General features: G+C 40.4%; 1 protein-coding gene across 5 annotated transcripts in view; it reads right to left on the bottom strand.

Moving 5' to 3' along the window:
* ARHGAP6 (Rho GTPase activating protein 6) overlaps positions 1 to 14,948 on the bottom strand; it is a 311,150-nt gene that overhangs the window by 81,111 nt on the left and 215,091 nt on the right. The window contains exon 1 of one of the 5 annotated variants that reach the window (XM_039714415.1): positions 11,531 to 11,662. The exons of the other annotated variants lie outside the window; for them this stretch is intronic. The gene's annotated coding sequence lies outside the window, so the exon portion shown is untranslated. Of the gene's footprint in view, positions 1 to 11,530; positions 11,663 to 14,948 lie in introns of those variants that run through there. 5 annotated transcript variants of the gene reach the window in all.

Here is a 14,948-nt window from a genome sequence, read left to right as displayed (position 1 = left end):
CCTGACTAGAGAACAAGCACAGCTTCATGTACATCAATGACAGAAGCTTTTATTTTATAAATACAAATATTCAGAAAGCGTGCAACCCCCAGGGTTGCCCCTAGATTTAGGGGAACACAGCATAGTGCAATTATTCCTGTGTTAGCACTGTTAACTCGCAGCTATGGAAAGACACTCTCTGCTAGCTCCTGAACAGGATCAAAATGAATGTATTTGCAAAGTGTTTTGCCAGTCAAAGAGCACACATGTGCTTGGCTGCCTTAGCTCTAACATCTGCTAAGCTTCAGCAGCCCTGTGATGCTCCCACCACCACGGCTTATCAGTGCTGATGTGGACAGCTGACCAGAAGGTTCTCTCACTCAGGGCTGAAGTGCTGTGTTGTTGTGCTGGAGAAAACCACAAACCTGTAACTGAAGATTGAAACGTATATCCACAAACCACACACATCTGGGCTCGTGCAGGGACCCAGCTGGCAGGGAACAGCCTTAATCCACACTGCAAAACTGCCTCCCCCTGCAGAGTGACCATGTGCAAATGGTGTGTCAGAAATAACTCCTGGCCCGTGCTCGCTCTATACATCGATGGTGCAGATGATTGAGCACCAGAGGAAGCTCTCTGACATGGTTCAATCTCTGTGTAGCATGGCCCAAGAGAGCAGAGCAGGAGGCAGAAAGGCAGGCATGGCACTGAGGTATTTCTAAGAAAGTTACTCATGCTCTGCAATCGAGGGGAAAGACGTGATGCACTACTGTCAACAGTAAAGCAAGGTGGCATAGAGAGAAGCATCTTCTTGGCTTAATTAAGTCTTCATGATTGTATTACAGCTGTGCTGCCTATTGCCTCACATTCAGCATGCATATGAAAAAGAGAAAGAGGTTCTGGCCTGTGACTGAGCAGGTCAATTCTTCAAACCTGCACAAAAAAAGGTAATACTAGATTTTATGGCTTATTTTTGCTGCCCAAGCTTTGTGAAATACTCATGTAAGAGTGAACTTGTGTGTATACTCTACAGTTTTAACTCACAACCAAAAACAACCTACATTTCTCATTAATATCAGTGCTATACAACAATAAACGTTTTACCCACATTAAGACAGTCTTCCCAAGGTACTCTCAGTCCTACTGATACAGTCACACTAAAACTGGTTTAAAACTTATGAAACTGGCTCCAAACTTCACCCAACCTTCAGCTAGATTAAGGTCAAATGCCAGAAGACTCAAGGTATCCCAAGTCAGAGTTAATTATACAACTGTTACCATTCAATGTTGTTTTCTTACAAAGCAGACACTGGGATTGCTTCTCCAAAATGACATAGGAAGTTGTAGACTGCAGCTAACACAGCAGAAGCTACCAGTGCTATTTACAGACAGCAGCAAGCACTTCTTTCACCTGCTGGCCAGCACACACCAGTCAGTGGAATCGCAGGGCCGAGCACTTACGCACAAGATGACTTGTTCTTTTCCGAGACAGCCAAATCAGTAAATCTCTGAAAATACAAAGGATATTTCTCCTTTGGCCACTCTGTTGTATTTGACTTGCTGTTGGCAGTCCTTAGCCCTGCAAGAGCTAAGTGCTGCCACAGTGCTGTCTTCATTGCATATTTTAAACCAGATTTGTCAGCTCAGCATATTTTTCTATTTTCACTCCTGCACAATTCTCCTGATTCCAGAACAAAACAAACCAAAAACCCCACGAAGGACTTGTTCTGACAACGGGCTCCCTGATGGCTGCAGTATGCCAGTTACTAAGAGGAAATTCCACTATTTCCAAGCCCCTCTCTCCTGGTTCTTCTGAGACAAGAGAACAGTTTGACACTTTCCTCAACTTTGGAAAAGCAAATATAAAAAAGGAGACCTATAATCTACCAGATTATTTTCCTACCTTGAGAAGGCTAAGAAGGAGCTTTTGCAGCCTATTTAATCTTTTTCCTTTAGCCCAGAGAAAATTATCTTTCCAAAGGAAAGGAGCTGCTCACCTCACTCTTTGGCAAAAGTTGATCCCATTACTCTTTGAAAAGCAATAGCAGAAGGGATATTCTCATCTCCACAATAAACCACTAACAGGCTCTGTGTAAGTCGTGCAGAGCAGGAAGTTCAGGCTGCATAAGGATTTTTGACAGAGGTTGGTTGTGCCAGCTGAAACAGTACTTGTAATTTTCTGTTCAGTTAATGCTGAGCATTTTACCTCAGCTAATGACTATCCAATCAAACCGCTGTTCAACTCCTTCTCCTACTTAATGCAAAACATTAACATTAGCTCCTAATTCAAGAATTCTCACAGGATATGAAATTTTATGCCATTGAAAATATTTGGATTGTTTGACACTACTATTCCATTTTATTTTTCATTGTGTGAAAAAACATCTGTAATCCACTGTGCCTTACTCAGCATTTCTGCAATGTTCTTCCTTACTCAGACTTTAATATTGTTAATATAAAAACATTGAAAGCTTGAGTAACATAATAATTTTTTTTAATTACTTAAAAAATTAGTGTATTAGCCTAACTTTCATCACCGTGAAAACCATAAATACTTTTGTCCTGAAACTTCACACCAGGACAGCAGAAACATTATGTCTAGTTCACAAAATACATACCTAAACACCTGAGAAGCCAGGAGGTTTATACATAAAAATTGAAATTTTGAGTCCTGAATTATTTCTGGATATTATCAAACCACAGAGTTCAGCTTATTTTCATGACCTGGTATAGCACTACTAGCACAGAACATGACCTAAATTGGCTTATTGTAAGAAAAGCAAAATACCTTACTTCTCTTCAGCTCCCAGCTGTGACAATGTGAATGATGGATGACCTCAAAGCCTTATTTGCAAAGGCATGAAGTCATTAAGTGCTGGGAAATGGAAAGCCCTTCAGAATGTGATCCAAATGCAGGAATTCACCCATCCACTATTCTCCACTGGGGAGAGCAAGGATGCTTCCTGTAGGGAGATCTGGGTGCTCACTCTCTGGGTAAGGCAAGGGTGACAGTTCTGTGATCACTTAAAACTATGTGCAAATAGATACTAATCCTCTTCCTCCTCCAATACTAAATCTTGAAGCTGTGAAATCTTTTTGTTGGAAACCTATTATTTCTCAAAACTATGAGAACGGGACAAATTCCTGCTGTGGAAATATCAACTCCACCCAGATTCTTAGCTCTGCTCATAGCAGCATATTGAAGGCATGACCTTCTTAACTTTGATGCACACTTCTGAGCAGAGGTCACTTCAGCCAATACTTTCAGCAAGACAAATGCACCACACCATTATAATAATAAACGCTATGAGAATTTGGCACAAAATACTATGATCTGTGAACTAAGTTACATTAAGATAGATAAAACAGCCAGGGGAAAGGAGAAAAAAAAATTAACTCTAGTGAGGGAGTGGTCTTCAAGGCAGCTCTTAAGTAAATATTTTTATCAATTTTTTTAAAAAGTCTTCTGAGAGGTTTCCTAAGAAAAAGATCGCAAACACAACCCACAAGAAATGTTGAGAGCAAAAACTCAGCACAGCAAGAAGAGATCATGCACAGTTCTCAAATATTTTTGCAGATTCTCCATTTGCTAAAGCTTATTGTTGTTTTTTTAAGGCTATGACTGCTCCCACATTCCTGTCTCAGAATCTACTAAAGCTGTGCTGCTGGCAAGTATTGCTACATTACTTTTAAATGACATTTAGTCCTTTTGCTCTTGGTACTCATGAACAGGGCTTCAAAATTAAAGGGAACTGCCCTCAGAGATTGCAAAAACAGTGGGGACCAAAACAAAAAAAAGTTCAAACATTTGCATTCTGTCTTAAGATAAATTCCAAAGTCCAATTTTATCACCAGTTTGCTATTCTCATTAAATACTTAATAATAAATGAACAGTTTCCAAATTGACTGCAGAAAATCTGTCCTTGATATCTACAGATTGTTTATTTTAATTCAGATGCTTATATATGACCATTGTTTTCTTCTGATAATGATAAGCAAAGCAGTATGTTCCCCCCTCTTGTTACAGATACTAAAATTTGAGAAAGACAAAGGGATGAATGTTGACCATTTGCCTCCTTGATGGAACATTTGCTACCCCAGTGGGTAACAGTCACATGGTGACTACAACAGCAATTCAGTGTTGTTAAGCTTCACAGTGAATACTCTTCCTACTTTGTGATTCAACATCAACCACATCTATACAGAATTATAAAGTGGAAAAATTATAAAGTTTTCCAAATGAAAGAATAAAGCTGGTCTGTACACAAAGCACTCTGACCGGATTTTAGCAGACCCCTTGGGAATGAAAGCCTTGTCTGATCAATGAGTGCCACTCCATGAGTGCTGGGCAAGGCACAAGCCCTGGTGCTGAGAGCTGTCGTGGGGCAGGGAAGGACCCCTTCCTTCAGAGCAAGGGTCCCTCTGAACCCCCTGGGCTCCTCCAGACAGGCAGTTCAGCCAGTGGCCAGGGAGGTGGAGGAGAGCCACAGCTCAGCAGCACACACACACAAACACACACACATGTACATACACACAGAGACACATACACACACACACACATATACACAGAGACACACATATACACACACACAAACACATATACACACACACAAACACATACACACACACAAACACATATACACAGAGACACACATACACACACACACACACACATATACACACACACACACACACATACACACACACACACACATACACACACACATACACACAGAGACACATATACACACACACAAACACATATACACACACACACACACACATACACACACACACACACACACACACACATACACACAGAGACACACTTATACACACACACAAACACATATACACACACACAGGTGCCCTGGAGCTGTAGGGGAGTGTTACCAAACAGACGCCCACCTTCACCTCAGAGGGAGCACATGGCATTTACCAGCCCTGTGCAATCACTGCTTTCAGAAGGCTCCCAAACTCCCCATGAACAGCACACAGGTAAAGTTTAGCCCTGCAAATGCAAACTTGCTCTCCCGATACCTGGAATGGCATGATGTGACAGAATTGGCAGCCATTCCAGGCCAAAGGGCAAGATTTCTTTTCCAAATTCCTGCAAACTTTTTAATCTTTCTATAGAAATGAAGCAGAGATAGCAACACTGTTTTGACTGCAAATGCTTCATGTAAAAATAAGCTCCTAATGACTTCAGACTGAAGGCAAATTTGCCAGTCAGCAAAACATTTAAGTACATGCTTAGTTTGAGAAGTTTTGCTATCTATTGCATGCAATTAATCTCTTGGATCGCAGATGTAGGCTGGGTTTTGTAAGGCTGAGCTATTTTGCACATCATCTCACTCATCCTGCCATCCTTTGACCTAAAGAGGTGCTCACTGTGTTGACTATAGTGAGGTGCAAGAAAATTGCCTTATATGTTTAACTGGCAGATGAGAGAGCTCATGCTTGAAAAATCCTACCCTTAGTGGCAGACCAGTAACTCAGTGAGACAAATTCATCACAGCCACACTCGTTATATGAACTCAAAGACTGCCAGCAAGACCCAGGCCAAAAGCTATGTTACTTCAGAGTAACTTCACTTAATAACACCAAGGTAAACAAAATGCATCTTACAGTTTACTTTCCTAGCTACCACCATCCACAACAACTTGGTTTTATCAATTTCAGCTGCAGTGTAAAATACTTTAATCCTTCTGACACACTTTAGAATAGCTGGCAGCAGGAAGACAGTGATTCATTGAGTTACATCAGTCTCAAACAGCTTCCAGTGATATAAAACCAGAGCACAGCAAAGTGAACCTGACTCACTGGATCTTCAGACAGAGACAATCCATTTTAAAATTAGTTTGGAAGACAAAAACACACCAACCATAAGGAATATCCTGGTTATTGTCCTGGTTTATCAGTCCAGAAATTGTTTTGAACATGGAAGTTTACAGAGTAAATTAAATTCAGTGGTTTTTGTATTTTATGACAAATAAATTTGCCTAAAAATGGGAGATGTTTATACATTTGTATTCAGGCGGCTTCATATTCATAGAAGTCCATTATATCCTTTAAATAAAAGGGAAAAAAAACCCCAAAAATCTTATCCACTTTTAAGGAGCGGTTTTGTTTTTGTTTGTTTGGTTTTTTTGCCTGTACTTAATCAAAGTTCAGAAGTGTTGAGTATTTGGAAAAGGTTATCTGCATAAGAGAAACTTGATCATTACATTAGGAAAAGAAAACTGCAGATTTTGGAAACTATGATATCTGGGGTTTTTTTCCTGCTTTAGTGTTTTAGCTAGTACAAAAATATTTTCCATTCCTCCAAGACCAGATGGCTTTAAGTTTTAGGCTTGTGGACTGCAATGGCAAAGTCAAAACAGAACTGGAAACACAGGGTTTTCATTCTCATAAAATAGTAACAGTTTAAAAATTTAGTTTCAGTTCATGAGACCCATAACAAAACATTCAAAATGTGTTACAGCAGGAGGCTCTGTTCTCATGGGGAAAAAGACAAAAAAGAAGTTTACCACAATGTTTCATCTGCCTTCTCACCTGGCAAATTCAGAATTTCTCAAACTTTATGTCATTGGCCCAGTACCTCCATCTAGGCAACTCTAAGCCAGAAATTTTTGTCTTCCAGACTCACCTGAAAAGACATTCTAGTAGACCTTGTCAATTTAACATCTGCATCTTTGAATTACCAGAAATTAATCAAACTTTGTAAGTTTTGACAGACCAAGTCCTACACTTTTTTTTCATGGAATTATTTTACTTAAATTGTTCTGTCTTCTTATAGGGCTGTTCAGATAGGATACTGAAAACCTTCTCTAGGAAATGATGCTATCCTAGGTGTTACAACTGACTGGGAGCATAGCAGAATGATCAACACAATGCTTGGCTTTGCCATCTGCTCTCAGGCAAGGGAAAATACCAAGCTAACACACCTGAGAATTATCATTGAATCCTTTTCTTCACTGGATGAAGGAATAACTTCCTTGGAAGGTAATAACACCTCTGAAATGCTAGCAGAGCCTGGTGAGACCTGAGGTGACATTTAAATTTATTCTGATTCTCTCTGTACACACAAAATCTCCATCACAGACAGGCTGGCATTCACTGACTGCCTGTGAAGCTGTATATAGAGGCAGATTGCTACAGCACCAGTGCTTACATCTGTTACACAAAAACCCAAATGCAAAACATTTAAAAGTGCTGTGTCAAGACACCTGAAAAATGAAATTCCTCAGCACCCTCATGGGCACATAAATTAGGAGAAAGCAAAAGAAACTTCTTTCCTGCATCCTCCATACCTTGAATTCAAACACAAGGAAAGACAATGTATGAAGCCATATGCTACATGGGACATATGACACCGTCCTGTGGAGTTCAAACACTTTCCCCTGAAAACACCTCTCAGGGGTAAGCATTTGGCATGCTTCTCTTATCATAGAATTATAAACTGCTTTGGGTTGAAAGGAACCTTAAAGATCATACTTTTCCAATCCATGGGCAGAAATACCTTCTGCTGGACAAGACTGCCACACCCAACCTGGCTGGGAACACTTTCAGCGTTGGGACATCCACAGCTTCTTCAAGCCAGCTTCTCTGAGCAAGTGTTTCAGAGCCTCACCACCCTTAAAGTAAAGGATTTCTTTCCAATATCTAATTTAAACCTACTCTCAGTTTAAAGCCATTACTCCTTGTCCTGTCACTATTATGCTTCTACCACATCCTCCTGCCAAATGAGGAAGAGAGTATATTAATACAATAAGACCACCATTTTGGAAAATGTAATAGTGTTCTTTTGTGGTTCGAAAAGATGCAGACCACCAAATCACAGGAAAGATAAAATGTGGTCCAAGACCTTTTATTATATAACCCAGACAGCATAACCAGCACCGTCCTCAAGAGTCAACCCCTTCCACCAGAGTGTACATGCTAAATTTACAGCAAGAACACAACACAATCCGTGTCCTCCTCAGCTCTGCATTCATCCAGTGGCTGTGACGCAATAGCTGCTGCCTGCACTGCCAACCACCAGCCACAGATGCAGAGCCTCCCACCTCCCCAGCACAGACTCCCCATGGCCCTCCAGCAGCAGCTGATGTGAACCTCAGGCCGAGTGGTTTCCCCAGCAGCCCAGCCTGCCAAGCCAGCTCAGTCTGCACAGCTGCACATGGGGGAACAACTGAACCGCCTGAGCAGCCTCTGCATCCCAGAAATCCCAGCCAACCCATGTGGCTCCAGCTTCCAGGGGAATCCCACCTGCCCAGGTATCCCATGAACACACCATCCTGTCTGCTCCTGCACATCTGGAGCCACAGTAGTGCACCAAAAAGAAAAAGCAGGAAGCAGCAATAAAAAAGCTTCTTCCTCATTTCCACCCTCCCCTGAGCCAGAGAGTGTGTTAGTTAAATCACTGTATCCATCTCTGTGCAGTCACACTCTTGTCAGGTTGGAATTGGTTTATATCAGTTTAGCTTCTGCCAGACTGGAGCAAAAGATAAATTTTAAACTGATTTTTAATCAAGCCAGATATCTGATCTGACAGTCATCTCTCTCTGTGGAGCTGTGGTATCAATACGGCCTTGAGTCTGTCCTGTCAAAGTTCATTCAGTTACATGGAATTTCAGAATAAGAAAAGTGTATTAACAAACCCTGCAATGCTGTATAAAGGGAAGACTACATTTTTCAGGACCTTGCATCCTACAGGAAAATATAAACATAAGCACCACGGCCTTTGCAACAGTTAGAGTTAATAACATGTCCTGTTATATTTAAAAGAAACCAAGCATGCAGTGTAGTACATGTTCACTAAGTGATTCAGAAGGCATGAAGATTATAGGAGGTTCTTTTAACAGTGCAACAAGCTTACACAATGTTTAGCTCACCACTTTTTTCCTCATTTCATACTTTAAGCTCACTAATGCTTTTATCCATGAAAAGGCCAAAGAATTTCATTCTTTCAGTATCTTTGAACTCATTTCTTATCACTACTAGAAGAGACAAAACACAAACCCCAACAACCATTGCACGAGAACTCTCTGTAAGGCTGGTTTTAATTTCATTTTTTCCTTTTCCTTCAGGATTTCAGGATTAAAGATCAGGAAACCAGAAAAAAAAAAAAAAGCTGAAGCATTTCAGGCATTTTCACTTGCTTTCAGAAATCAATCCATCTCCTGTAGTCAGCAGTGCATACCTCCATTAACCCTCTTCCTCAAGGAGCACTCTAGCTAAATAAAAATAAAAGTGTTTAAAAAAAAAAGAATACCAACCAACAATTCTTTCAATGAACTTTGGATTTAAAAGGTGAGCTTTGGTACACGTTGTACTAAAAACAGCACAGTGATTGAACTGGATAAATTATCTTGAAAAATGGTCACACTGGGGTTTCAAAACCTACATTATACCACATTATAAAGACTACCCGATAACTTTAACCTGAAAAAATTACTTGAAATACAGATATATTACTTAAAATACATACATAATCCACACCGTGTATGCATATTGTGATTGAACTTGACTTTACACAGTGAGACCATGACACTGTTACAAAGTATTCTGCACTTCTTATAAACAGAGAATTAAATCTTCATAGACTATTTCTAGTTTTGTTTTTGCAAATTATACAAGAACACAAGGCCATACTCATTCTCTTACTAAAGAGGAAAGAGAAAAAAACTTTTTTTACTTAATAAAAAACATATTATTAAAATCAGCAGCTTCCCTAACTCCATGTCACAAGAGAGCCTTAACCATTTATACTTCTGTAAATAGGCACACTCACACCAGGAGTTATTAACTATAATATCCTTCAATTAAATTTGACAGGCTTATACCATAAAAGTCAGTACAATTCAAGTCACAGTGCCAGTTCACAGGCTGTATCAGCACCCTCAACAGACATATCTAAGGGAAAGGCAGGAGAGAGGTATTTCCTACCAATGCAGTGGGGCTGGCATGCTGGGAGTGGATTTGTGCCACACTTGTCAGAATTCACTTTCCCAAAGAGCCATGAACAATGAAAGAGGCTTCAACCTCTTCAGTAAAAAAGATCTCGTGGAAGCCAGCGCCACACTGCCTGTCAGCCTGCTGTGACAGCAGAAGTGCTGCCAGAGCCCTCCTGGAGAGAGGCAGCAGAGCTGGCAATGGGAAAGCAGAGATTCAGAGATTCAGGCACCAGTGGTGAGCACAGGCTGCTGAGCAATCCCCAGTGTGTCCCAGCAGTGAGCACAGCCTGAGCCCACGGGAGGAACACCCAGGCACAGGCTCCCAGCTTTGCTGCTGCCCACTGCACACCCACACCCCCCCAGATGCCCATTGAGCCTTGCAGAGCCTCTACTTCCAGCCCCTTCAGCATCTCTACACTTATCTTTTGCTGTACTCAACAGGAACAAAACCACCCAGAAGTGACAGGGCTCACCTGCAGGAGCTGCCTCCGTGTCAAACTTGTGCTGCTGGCAGCACCATCAGAAGAAGCCACCTACAATTCCTGGCTTTAGGTTCAGGCACCAAACTCTGACCCTCTTCAGCATCGCTGACAAAACTGCTCTTCAAGACACAATCTTTTCTGCTCTTATCTCCTTTGTGCATGATAGAACTGCTAAATATTAGTTCTTATTAGCTTAATTGTCAGGGCAGCATCCTCTGAAGCCAAAAGAAAGTCAGATTTCTACCACCAAATCCACTTTTCATCCAAAATATTTTGTGTTTTTAGAATGCATGGCCAATTAGGAAAAAAAAATTACTTTTTTTTCGATGTTACAAAATCCAAATAACTGTAAGACTAACAGCAACCACCTAGAGAGAGGACGGGGAAAAAGTTTCACTTGACTCCAAACCAACCGTTTCCTTTTCTAATTAAAGTAAAACCTAACTTTCACATTGTTCTGCCCATCCACAGAGACTTTTATGCTACATACTGGCAACATCCCCCTGCATGGATGCTTGCTCTAAGAAAGTGTAAATGGTACCAAACATTTCAAAATAACTGTATGGTAACTGTTGTTATTTAAAAAGCAAGTATTTTCTACACTACACTGGACATCTTGCAGAATATCATTATTTTAGATAATTCCTTAGTGTCCAGGAAGCAACACACAGCTCATCTCACAGTCCTATAGAGCAGAAATATGGACAACTGGAAAGGAGCTATTGCAGCACTGGGGATCATGCACTTCAATTCTTCTCTAACTCCACCATGTGGGATTGTCCCACCATGTAACACAACACAAACAGAAGAGTTTAAATCTCTACTTGCTTCCCTTGAATTGGTCCCATATCTGCCTCTGGATCTCAAAGAGCAGCTTACAGCAATGAATGCTTACACAGAAAACACAGGAGGCACAGTTCACAAGAAGAGAAATGCAGCAGCAACGGGACAAGAAAAATCTCCTTTCCAAAAGAGATGACTCAGATAAAAAATTAAAGGAGGCAAAAATAGAGGAAGACAATTAAAAAAGAAGAGATCAGTACTGGTGGGGGGAATTGTAACAATAAGCAGTATTGGACTGACAAAACTAATATTGATTAAAAATTTACTAACCTTATAGCACAAGTAGAAGCAAGAACACTGAATTCAAGTGGAAGATGCTTGTTGTCAGCTTAGTTTGTTGTTAGAGCTGATTTGCAAGTTAAGACTAGACTGATTGCCTTCATTTGTTTCTGAGAACCAAAGTGAGACTTTTAGAGAAATGAGAATCAGGAACTGGTATCAGAAAAAGGAAGATACAAAATGAGTTAATTTGAATAAGACTGGAGAAACCAGAGGCAACAGCTTCTTCATGTAGGCCAGTGGATCTGAATGTAAACCAAAATCTTGCAGATTGACATTTTGATGTCAATCCCTCAGATTGAGGGGTCTCTGCATCTTCTTACTGGCTTACTATGAGCAGCTTCCAAGGTCACAAATGACAACTCAGATCCACAATCTACTGGAAGAACACTGGCACATTAACCATTTGCATATACAAGAAATGCATATCTCTGAGTGCATGCTTTTGAAAACCTGTCTCCTAAGATAGACATTTTGCAAGAGAAGGTCAGCTCTCAGTACCCATGTATGCCCATGTACCACCACCTTGCAATGACTTATAACTGTCATCTATGATTTCAGAAAGGTCCATTTTCATGATTACCCTGACAAGAGACATCAAGTGACAAGAGAATGGTAAGTCCAAACAATCTTTCTTTCACACATAGCTCACTTCTACAAAAATGCTCACTACTTCAATGTCACTTGTTCCAGAATCCCTTCCCCATGGATTTACCACTTCTAAATTTTGAAAACGGCATGACCCAGTTTGCTAATTCATGCCTGACATAGAATTATTCTCTTATTTCCTCACATATTAATAAGAAAGAACAAAAAGTAAGCTCAACTCACCATGAAGCAATATACCCACTACCTTCACATTCCTCTCTCAGAAAAAAAATAACACACAGGATTTAAGTCCTATTCCCTCACCTTTACCTTTGCTATACAGCCTTTCATATCAGAAGAAAGCATACAGGCATAAAATATTTGCATGGAGCAGCCAAGTTGAGGAAAATCACATGCATCTTGCTGAGCTCCTTTTTCTTCCTACAGATACTGACTTACTGCTGGGAAAAAGGTAACCTCTGTAAATGCACATCATATTTGGCACAGGGCACTGCTGGAACTCAAGGTAGAGATAAACAATGCCTGAAAAAAACTCTCTTTTTCTTTAGCCTCAGCCAACTGCAAGATGTCTAACAGGACAAAAATCCTGTAAGACACCAAAAGGGAAAGGAAGAAAACCAAGAGAGGAAAAATGACAAGGAAAGAGTGGATGCCTCCAGCAGATTGCAAGGGACATTACATTACCAACCTGCAACCTGAGAGAAAATAAAGGAGTTTCTTAAGATATAGAACCAAATTGGGCTGAGAGTGTGAGATATACTGAATTAGAGACAAGTAAAAAAAGCAGATGAAACTTTGGGGAAAGCAAAGGCACACTGGTGCAAAGAATAAAAAAGAGACAGAGAACTTACAAAAAGAAGATGAAAATCCATGTGAGACCACAAGAAATTAATTTAAATTCATCTAGAAAGCAAAACATCCATGATTTCCCCAAGAGATTAATATCTCTGTCTCTCGATACAAGTTCACATGCAAAGACTATTTATTATTGTTGCCTAAAAATTTCAGCAAAGTACTCTCAAGTCTAAAGCATCCATGGGAAATGTATCTTCATGACAGCTAAAATCAACCAAATTGCAAAGTTTCAAGTATCATAACATGACGAAAAAGTACAGCATCACTTACATTCTACCATCAAAGCCATGCAAAATGACTGAAAAACATGATTTGAAAAACAAGAGTGTTAAGAATTTTTTGGGGCCCCACAGGGATTCCCAGCAACTCAGCTGTTTGTGGAATGCAGCTGCCCTGGGAGGCTTGCTCTCTTCACCAAGCAGGAGCAAAGGGATCCCATCAGATACTAATTGTCCACAGATAATGTTACCAGCAATAAGATAAATTAGAAAATTATCTCCTGAGAGAAGTATTATGCCATTAACTTAAATTAGTCTGCATGTTATCATATGTTAAAGAGTATAAAATTTCCACAGAACTTAAAAACTTAGTGCTTGAAGTCAATTTAGATGCCTGTAATCTAATTAGGTCCTTGATTAATTAAAAGAAAAGGATGATTTTGAAGGCTTCTAAGGTAGAAATCACTCCCCTGCAGTTGAGAAAGAGAGCAGCCCACAGTCAGAGGAAGCACTTACATGCCCAGCTGGAACATACTGCTTTGAAAAAGGCAATTAATAGAGATGACCTTGACTGCAAGGTCAGCCACTCTTGGTTCCTCCCATCCCTTCCCAACCACATGGGCAGCCCAGAAGACAGCAATTGTCCATCCAAGTGCAGTATCTCTATGAGGAGAAGCATTGGTAAGATCAGGAACATGGAGATTTCTAGACACAGGCTCTTCTTTCACGTGAGTTAGTGTTTAGATTTTGTGTCTATGCTAGGAGTGTTATTTTAGACCCAAGTGAGTTCCTCCTTAAGTTAATGGTTACACACACACTGGTAACTCCAAAAAGCATGCCTGCTATTATTATCAGATCATATTTTCTCTCCCATCTAGCTGTGCAAAGCATGAACTTAGATCAAGTTAAGCATGGCATCAAGGAAAACAGTTCAAACAGTAAAGACTAAATGGAGGGGGCAAAAGAGATCAGCAATAGGAAGAGCAAGGTTAAGGAAGGAACAGGAAATTCACACCTCAAGGTGGAATTCCTTCAGCCCTGCTGAATATCAAGAGGTGTGGATCAAACTCCCCTTGATCATACTTTGTAGAGACAGGTAAGGTAATTATTTCTTTCCTGAGCAGCCCAGGATGCATCCAGATACTTAAATAGTCTCTTCCTTCATCCTCTTCCACAGATGCTTGGGCAATATAAAACTGGTGGCAATCAAGTGAATCCTCTCCTATAAAATGAGAGAGGAGCCTTCCAGAAAAGAACCAGGGCAGGAAGAAAAGTCACATTACAACCTACAAACAGAGGAAGGCAGGCAAATTAATAATTTCATTCCTCCTCAGCACAGGGCAAGATGTGGCTAATAAGATTCCTCCTGAATTATCAGATTTTTCCTCTTCAAAACTGTAACAAATATGTTATGTGCCTCACTGAGCTCTCCTTCACCAGAATATGGATAAATCATCTCAGTAAAGTTTCTGCCTTGATGTAATATGCTAATCTGTGATGATTAGAGAAATGTACATATTGCTGTCATCTTCCAAGCACTGCACAAACAATAACTAGCTGATCAATGAACGCTGCACTGGGAACTGTTAACACAGGATTAATGTGTTTGCAAGTATGTATGTGGCTAATGTTTATGGTCAGCATTTAATTTATGTGCTCCATTTCACCTTCCAAGAAAGGTCACTCCCTTAAGGCAGGTCATCCGTCTGCCTGCAAGGGAAGGGTGA

Source organism: Passer montanus, unplaced genomic scaffold (assembly GCF_014805655.1).
Source record: "Passer montanus isolate IOZ18808 unplaced genomic scaffold, ASM1480565v1 scaffold3, whole genome shotgun sequence".
In the NCBI taxonomy this organism is placed as follows: Eukaryota; Metazoa; Chordata; class Aves; order Passeriformes; family Passeridae; genus Passer; species Passer montanus.
The sequence above is the reverse complement of the archived record's forward strand: the minus strand, read 5'-3'. Positions and strand labels throughout refer to the sequence as shown.